The sequence below is a fragment of the Palaemon carinicauda genome, chromosome 28 (genome assembly GCF_036898095.1).
Source record: "Palaemon carinicauda isolate YSFRI2023 chromosome 28, ASM3689809v2, whole genome shotgun sequence".
Taxonomy (NCBI): Eukaryota; Metazoa; Arthropoda; class Malacostraca; order Decapoda; family Palaemonidae; genus Palaemon; species Palaemon carinicauda.
Window position 1 is genome coordinate 72,128,187 of NC_090752.1, and position 7,308 is coordinate 72,135,494.

At 34.1% G+C, this 7,308-nt stretch overlaps 1 protein-coding gene across 3 annotated transcripts in view; it reads right to left on the bottom strand.

Annotated features, from left to right (window-relative positions):
* Window positions 1–5,902, bottom strand: part of fzr (fizzy-related) — a 92,925-nt gene extending 87,023 nt beyond the window's left edge. The window contains exon 1 of one of the 3 annotated variants that reach the window (XM_068352154.1): window positions 5,884–5,902. The gene's annotated coding sequence lies outside the window, so the exon portion shown is untranslated. Of the gene's footprint in view, window positions 1–5,438; window positions 5,476–5,776; window positions 5,799–5,883 lie in introns of those variants that run through there. The other 2 variants (XM_068352153.1, XM_068352152.1) reach the window with 2 other exon arrangements.
* Window positions 5,903–7,308: the final 1,406 nt, after the last annotated feature.

Sequence of the window (7,308 nt, forward strand, 5' to 3'; positions counted from 1 at the left end):
AAACTAATTTGGTCTAGCCCATCAAAACCAGTATGCAAATGAAGCATTCATTAGCTATACCAGGACTTGTTTCATATCACAAAATAATTAGTTAAAAGCATGTTGGTAATGATTAAGACAAAGTAACACCATACACTCTCAATTCTTTTAACTGTCAAAATTCCCATTCTATGTGCTTGAAAACTAAAAACAAATACAACAAATTTTTTTTTTCTTGAAAATACTTTGTCCTCTTCTTTTTTTCTTTTACTTGACTGCACTTATCTTTTAATTTCTAAATTATTAAGTTTTTATTTTGCATTATAAGCAATTCCTTATTTCTTAACAATATCAAATAGTTACCTCTTTACATTCAGGAGGTATACTATATTGCACAAGAAGATAAGCCCAGGATGGACGGGCCTAGTTACCTTCAAAATAATAAATCCATCAAACAAATTAAACTGGAAGGCAACCATAGCCTAGGGATACTGTACTGTGTGAATATACTGTACCTAAATATGTATGTGAGCCTTTGTTAAGACTTACAGTATCTTCTATTAATGTTTACACTACTATAGTTCCAAGATACTTGAAACAATGCAAAGTACTTCCATGAAGAAAAAATTTCAATTTCCACATTGTTTAGTTTCTTCACCTTTATTTGTTTTGAATAAATTCTGAAGACTTTTGCTAAATTTCTCCATATGATATTGGTTCATAATTTCCAATTCTATACTAAAACGGGTATGAATGTCGTTTTGTCGACAAGTGCTGATCAGACAAGCAGAAGATGGGAATTTAAATCTTGTTTTCTCAGCACAGAAGAGAGTGCACAGCATAGTATTTTGACTACAATGAAATCAGTGAAATATGATCTAGCTTAAGGTACCCCTACATAAATTGACTTAGATCAGAATGTCCTTACGTCCTTTACCACTTGCAACCCCTCCACTCCCTTAATTTTATGAGACAGTGTTTTAAAAGCACTTACTTCCTAGCTTACATCATTCATTCACAATAAATGTTGTAATGGAAGAAATAAAAAAAGCTTCACAAACTTTTTACAAAAATTCACTTCATAAATTATTATTCAGGCAAGATCGTGTTCTGAGTTTTCATAATAGAGTAGTTTGTGCAATTTTTATGTTATATAATTTTTATGTTGAAAGTCGAAACAAGATGAAATGGGTAACCTGTCTACAAATCTACTGTACATAGATATGTGGGTGATACAAAACTCAAAACAGTGTTATCAATTGATCTTTTTATAAATTTGAAATTACTTCCATAATAGCCGAGTAGTCTTTAACAAATTAAATGCCTATCACTGTATAATGGGGCTATCAATACTACCCAAACTATTAAATATTCAGTGTGTTGGTATGCGATCTCAAAGTCGTGCTTTTGCCTTGGTATGCGATCTCACCTGATAGTAGCGATCTCATTTCACTACACGGCAAAGCAAGAACCATTAGATTTTCTAAAAAAAAATACATACCGGGAATAATTATCTAAGGAATAACAATCAATCATTGATGCTAGCGTCACAGAGCAACATTACCGCTTGTCAATACATATGGAGCTTGATGTTTTTATTTTTTCACGAGGGAAGCAAGCGCACGGCAAAGCAAGAACCATTAGATTTCTCTATTATTCTTGTTTCTTTACCTATTAAAGATATTGAGATCGCATACCAAAGCAAAAGAATAATTTCTGAGATCACGCACCAAAACAGCACCAAATATTCTACTGCTAGGCTGAACTACGCTTTGCATACATGCCGAGGCGAAAGGCTAAGTGTTTCCTGTACTTTGCAACAGAGTCATAGACTTTCTCTGGAATATATAAAAACTGATATCTGTAGTCTCAAACTTGAAGAAAAAAAAAAAATTTATAGTATATTGGAAAATATTTAAAAAGTGTGCCGGCACAAGTACAATACAAAATATATCAAAGACTTAAATTCCTCCCTAGCCAATACTAAGATGCTGTGTCCCTTACTTGTTGAATGAGGATTCTACACCCTGCCTAAACTGTCCTAGAATGTTGTTTTCTTCCTTATTGAAGAATCTCCAAATAATGCACATACTGTAATGAAAACAATTGAAACCCTTTCAATATGTTTAAGCAACCGTGGCTATCCATCTAAATTCCAATACATGACCTACCTTACCTAGCCTAGGATACAAAATCATAATTTCACTTAGGAAGATTCAATTGGACCTTATAATTGTCAGTATTTGTTTACAAGAGCACGCTCTCCATTTACTCCCAAATTACGCAGTCCTGCAGCTCTCCTCTTCTTTTACATCTATTAGGAGGTTCCTTAAATGCTGGGAAATCAAAAAATGGCAAGATAGCTTGGTTTCCTCACTAAACGACCTGGAACTGACTTTGTCAACTTAGTCAGCCTAACAGAAGTTCGTGATGCCAGCGTACATAAACAGAAGTTTGTGATGCCAGAGTATATTTGATATATATATTGTAAATATATACTAAATTAAAAATGGAGTAATTACTCAAAAGTGTCCATTGTATATACAATTCACAAATAGCGACACCTTTGAGTAATTACCCTATTTTTAATTGTGAATACTGTATTTTGAATATACAGTATATTAAATGTACGCTGGCATCACGAACTTCTGTTTGATGTATGTTGACGATGTCAATTCCAGGTCGGTTAGTGAGGAAACCAAGTTAATTTTTTTAATAACAAGTTAATTTTTTTAATAACCCTTCCCCCCTTACTCAACATGTCTTAACATTTTCTGCTTTCCTAGCATTTAAAGAACCTCTTAATTACTACACAAGAAGAGGAGAGCTGCAGGACTGCATAATTTGGGAGTAAATGGAGAGCGTGCTCTTGTAGACAAATACCTAATTGTCCATACTGTACTCAGTTAACCCTTTTACCCCCAAAGGACGTACTGGTACGTTTCACAAAAGCCATCCCTTTACCCCCATGGACGTACCGGTACGTCCTTGCAAAAAAATGCTAAACATTTTTTTTTTCATATTTTTGATAAATTTTTGAGATTATTCAGGCATTTTCCAAGAGAACTAGACCAACCTAACGTCTCTATGACAAAAATTAAGGCTGTTAGAGCAATTTGAAAAAAATATACTGCAAAATGTGCTGGGAAAAAAATAACCCCCTGGGGGTTAAGGGTTGGAAATTTCCAAATAGCCTGGGGGTAAAAGGGTTAAACTAGTCATACATTGATTAATTTCTTACAATTCAAACGTTTAATTACTGTAGTAAGGTATGCACAATTAATCCATAGTTTTTTTTTTTTTATTGAACCTAAGGTATTATTGTACTGTATTACAGGGTAATGTAACCTAGGGAAAAAAAACTACTAATTTCTATAGAAAAAAGTCCGTTCTCTTCGAAAATGACACTCGTTCCTGTCGCAAATGAATAGTTTCAGAAATATATATATATATATATATATATATATATATATATATATATATATATATATATATATATATATATATATATATATATATATATATATCCACCAATAATGGGGGACCCCCAGTGGGAACTCGGAGTCTTGGGTGGGGAAAAGGTATATAATGGTGAAACAAGCCTTTTCTTCTCTATAAATTACCTTCTCGAATGTATAATAAACCGATGATAAAATACGTTAATTATCTATATCCTATACTAACGGTATACTGTATTTTCCATTTATTTCTTGATATTCTACGGGTCGGTTGTAGTCGCTCTCGTTCGTTTGTTTGTACATAGCAGTTTTCGACCTTCTGCGCATAAACTCCAACTCCACCAAAAGGGTTGCTTCTTCTCTTATAACCCCTCCCCATTTTCCCCTATGTCATTTTACCCGCCACATTCAGGTATACTACTTCACCCGGTTTATTCAAGTATTTTACTTGATCCAGCACAACTATAACATTCCTTTTATGTAATACCCACGTATACATATTACGTTTGACCCAAGAATTACACGTTTTATTATCCGATATCTTATAAAATCACCTCATTTTATATTCCCATTAAATATTATTTATCACACACTCATTTCATCTTTCTATATTACTTTTATACATTTTGTTATTACCTTGTCACACCCAGATTTCACATAAATACTTGCTTTGGTCAAGTTTCCCATTCTGGTTTATTCATGATTACTCTAGACTTCGTTGTATTTCCGTTAACCAATCACGAACCCATGCGTATGGAAAGTTTGCACAGGGGGGTTAATAATTCCCAACCCTCACCTTCCAACAAACCCTTTTTCGTGGAAACCTTGTCCAAGTCAGGTCTTTGTTAGTTCAAGTAAGGTCTTTTTGCGTATTTTACGATGGAATTTATAGAAACTTGTAACGACTGCAGTATTCCATACTTAAAAGCATTTCAGTGAATTCTTTGATACATCATTCATTGTTGATAATTTTCTTAAATCTTAATGTAATAGCCCAACCATAGTGCAGTACTGAAACTAAAATAGCTAAGACAAAGAAGAAACGGCGATGTGGACATACAAAAGTTTAGACGTCATAGTCACAACACCCCGGTGACCCACAAGTTTCGTTGTCCCGGTCATAAAAGTAAGTCATTAATTTCTTTAATTTTAATATGTAAGTTTTACTAGTTTTTGGCGTGCGCAGCTCAACATTACCACTTGTCAGCCCTGCGAGCGAAGCGAGCCAGTGGTGGAACAAGAACCATTATATTTAGTGTTGCTAATGTTAGCGTAACATTGCTAATGATAGCGTGAGCAGCTCAACATTACAGTCTGCCAAAACATATGTTCATGATGTTTTTGTTTTCTGGTGAGCTTAGAACAAGACACATTATATTTAAACATTTTATCAGAAAATATGTTTTCCTAAGTAAATAACATGATTCAACCAGTTTTCACCTTCATTTCAACCACAACAACAAGTTTGACTAATTGAAGTTAGTCGAACTGGTTGTTCTGTTTATTTGTGGTTGAAATGAAGGTCAAATTCAGTTAAATCACGTTCTTTGCTACAGGAAAACACATATCTGCTGTTCAAAATGATACCCTGCAATACAGTAAAACTTTACCAAGTTATCTACCTTAGTCCACCATAACTATACATAGCCTATGTCAAGGTCTACTGACATTTATAACGGAGGGATACCTAACAGAGTTTAAAAGAGCCACGCAACTTAATTAGCTTTAAATTAAATCAAAATAGACCATCTGCAAGCTTTCTAATCTCGGTTTGACAAATTACAGCCATTTAATTATTTCTGTCAACGGACACATAATGATCCCAACAGAGAAATCTACCGTAGGCTCGCTATTACTCTCAAATATGTCCTTCTTACAAATGGAAGCTCAACCTAACGGATTATTAATTCCTTGAAAATAATTTTCATTTGCTAAATATGCACATTTCAGAGCGCAAGATGCCCATAGAAAGAAGAAACAACGAAATATATGATGGCTTACTTAATACAACAACAGTAAACAAGATTTCCAATATGGCGTCTGTTTTGATTTTAGAATGACGTGTTCCATTATAATTTTTTCACGATTATCAGTCTAAATAAGAGAGATTGTGAAATATATTTTCACACCGACAAGCTAATTATTACATAAAATTATAATTAAAGTAGATAGAACTTGCCTTTTTGAAGCATTACTACCTTTTTACCATAATGATAAAGAACTAAGTAAACCTAAGCCAAAGATACAATCGAACAGTACTTTGGTAGACTACCGTGTTTCATGACAATTTTTTCTATAATTATCAGTCTAAATAAAAGAAAATTTTATAAACAACGTACTCTTAAACCAGAGGTTATTGCGTATATGAAATTTTGAATTATCTATAAAATTCACATTCTTGGATTAATTTCATCTCTCCGATGTAGACAAACCAGATGAAGCAAACCTAAGCCAATGACCCAGTCGAAGTTAGTCCCAGTGACAACCAGGAAGATAAACAATAAAAACTGACATTGATTCAAGTGACACCATTTTTTTTTTTATTTCAGATGGCATTCGTTTTTTATCCTATTTTCGGACAACTTCTTTATTATCAGTCACAATATTCCCATTCTTACGGATAATTGTCTTATTTTCCTACAACGTTTCTTTCTAGTCTTAAAGACGCGTATTGGATTTTTTAATATTGAATTTTAGGTATGAAATATCACATAGCTTTTTGGTAGTAACCTGTTATGCTCTAAATTGATAAGATGGATTAGTTTTAGCAAACATTTCGACTTTATGCAGTAAGTTTACCTTGCTAAATACCTACACTTGATGAACGACAATTAGCAATCTTCCACTTTATGTTTATTTACATAATAGTTTTATCGTATGTACAAATAATCAATTTTCGTTTGACAAATAAAAAATAAGACCTCCCACCCCGCTTTTACGTTTTCAATAATTACTTTCAAGTACAAGGTTTTACTTTGAACCAAACTTGAATTTAAACAACTTCATATTTCTAAAATAAAACAAACACAATTTGTACTGTATTTTCATGGTCGTTCAAACTTTGAAGAAATATTTAGGTAGGGAATCAACAAGACTTACATTATAATGAAACTACTTAACAACCCTTGCTCGCTGGGAAGTCCACCTGTTATTTTCACTTTTATATTTATAACTTTATCATAGCTCAGGATGCCCCATAAATTAAACTATGAATCATATAGAATTATGATAAAACTCCTTTATAACACATAGAATCATGTTAAACTTGGTAGTCACAATGGGTGGTGTCGTGTTAAAATATGATAAGAGTCTAAAGATTAATAATGAACGGCAAAGGCAAGCCACATGACAATACCATAGATACCCATTATATATACCTAAGATCAATGCCCACGGGTATGTCTACCCAAGCTAGGGCCAGGCAATGGCTGCTGATGACTTAGCATACATAAGATCAGTGCTCAAGGGACCCTCTGCACCCAAGTTAGGGCCAGGGAGGGACAGGCAATGGCTACTGATGACTCAGCATACATAAGATCAATGCCTAAGCCCCCTCCCCACCCAAGCTAGGATTAGGGAAGGTCAGGCAATGGCTACTGATGACTCAGCATACATACAATTAGCGCCAATGGCCCTCTCCACTCAAGTTAGGTCCAGGGAGACACAGTCAATGGCTACTGAGAACTCAGCATAGCATAAATAAAATTTGTGTTCAAGACCTCTCTCCACCCAAGCTAAGACCAGGTAATGGCTACTGATGACTCACTAGTTAAACACATATTCTCCCCAAAACCACCCATCACTATAGTCTATTTCTTTTAGCGATGCAGATTTGCACCGACTCGCAGCGGTGCTCTTTTAGCTCGGAAAA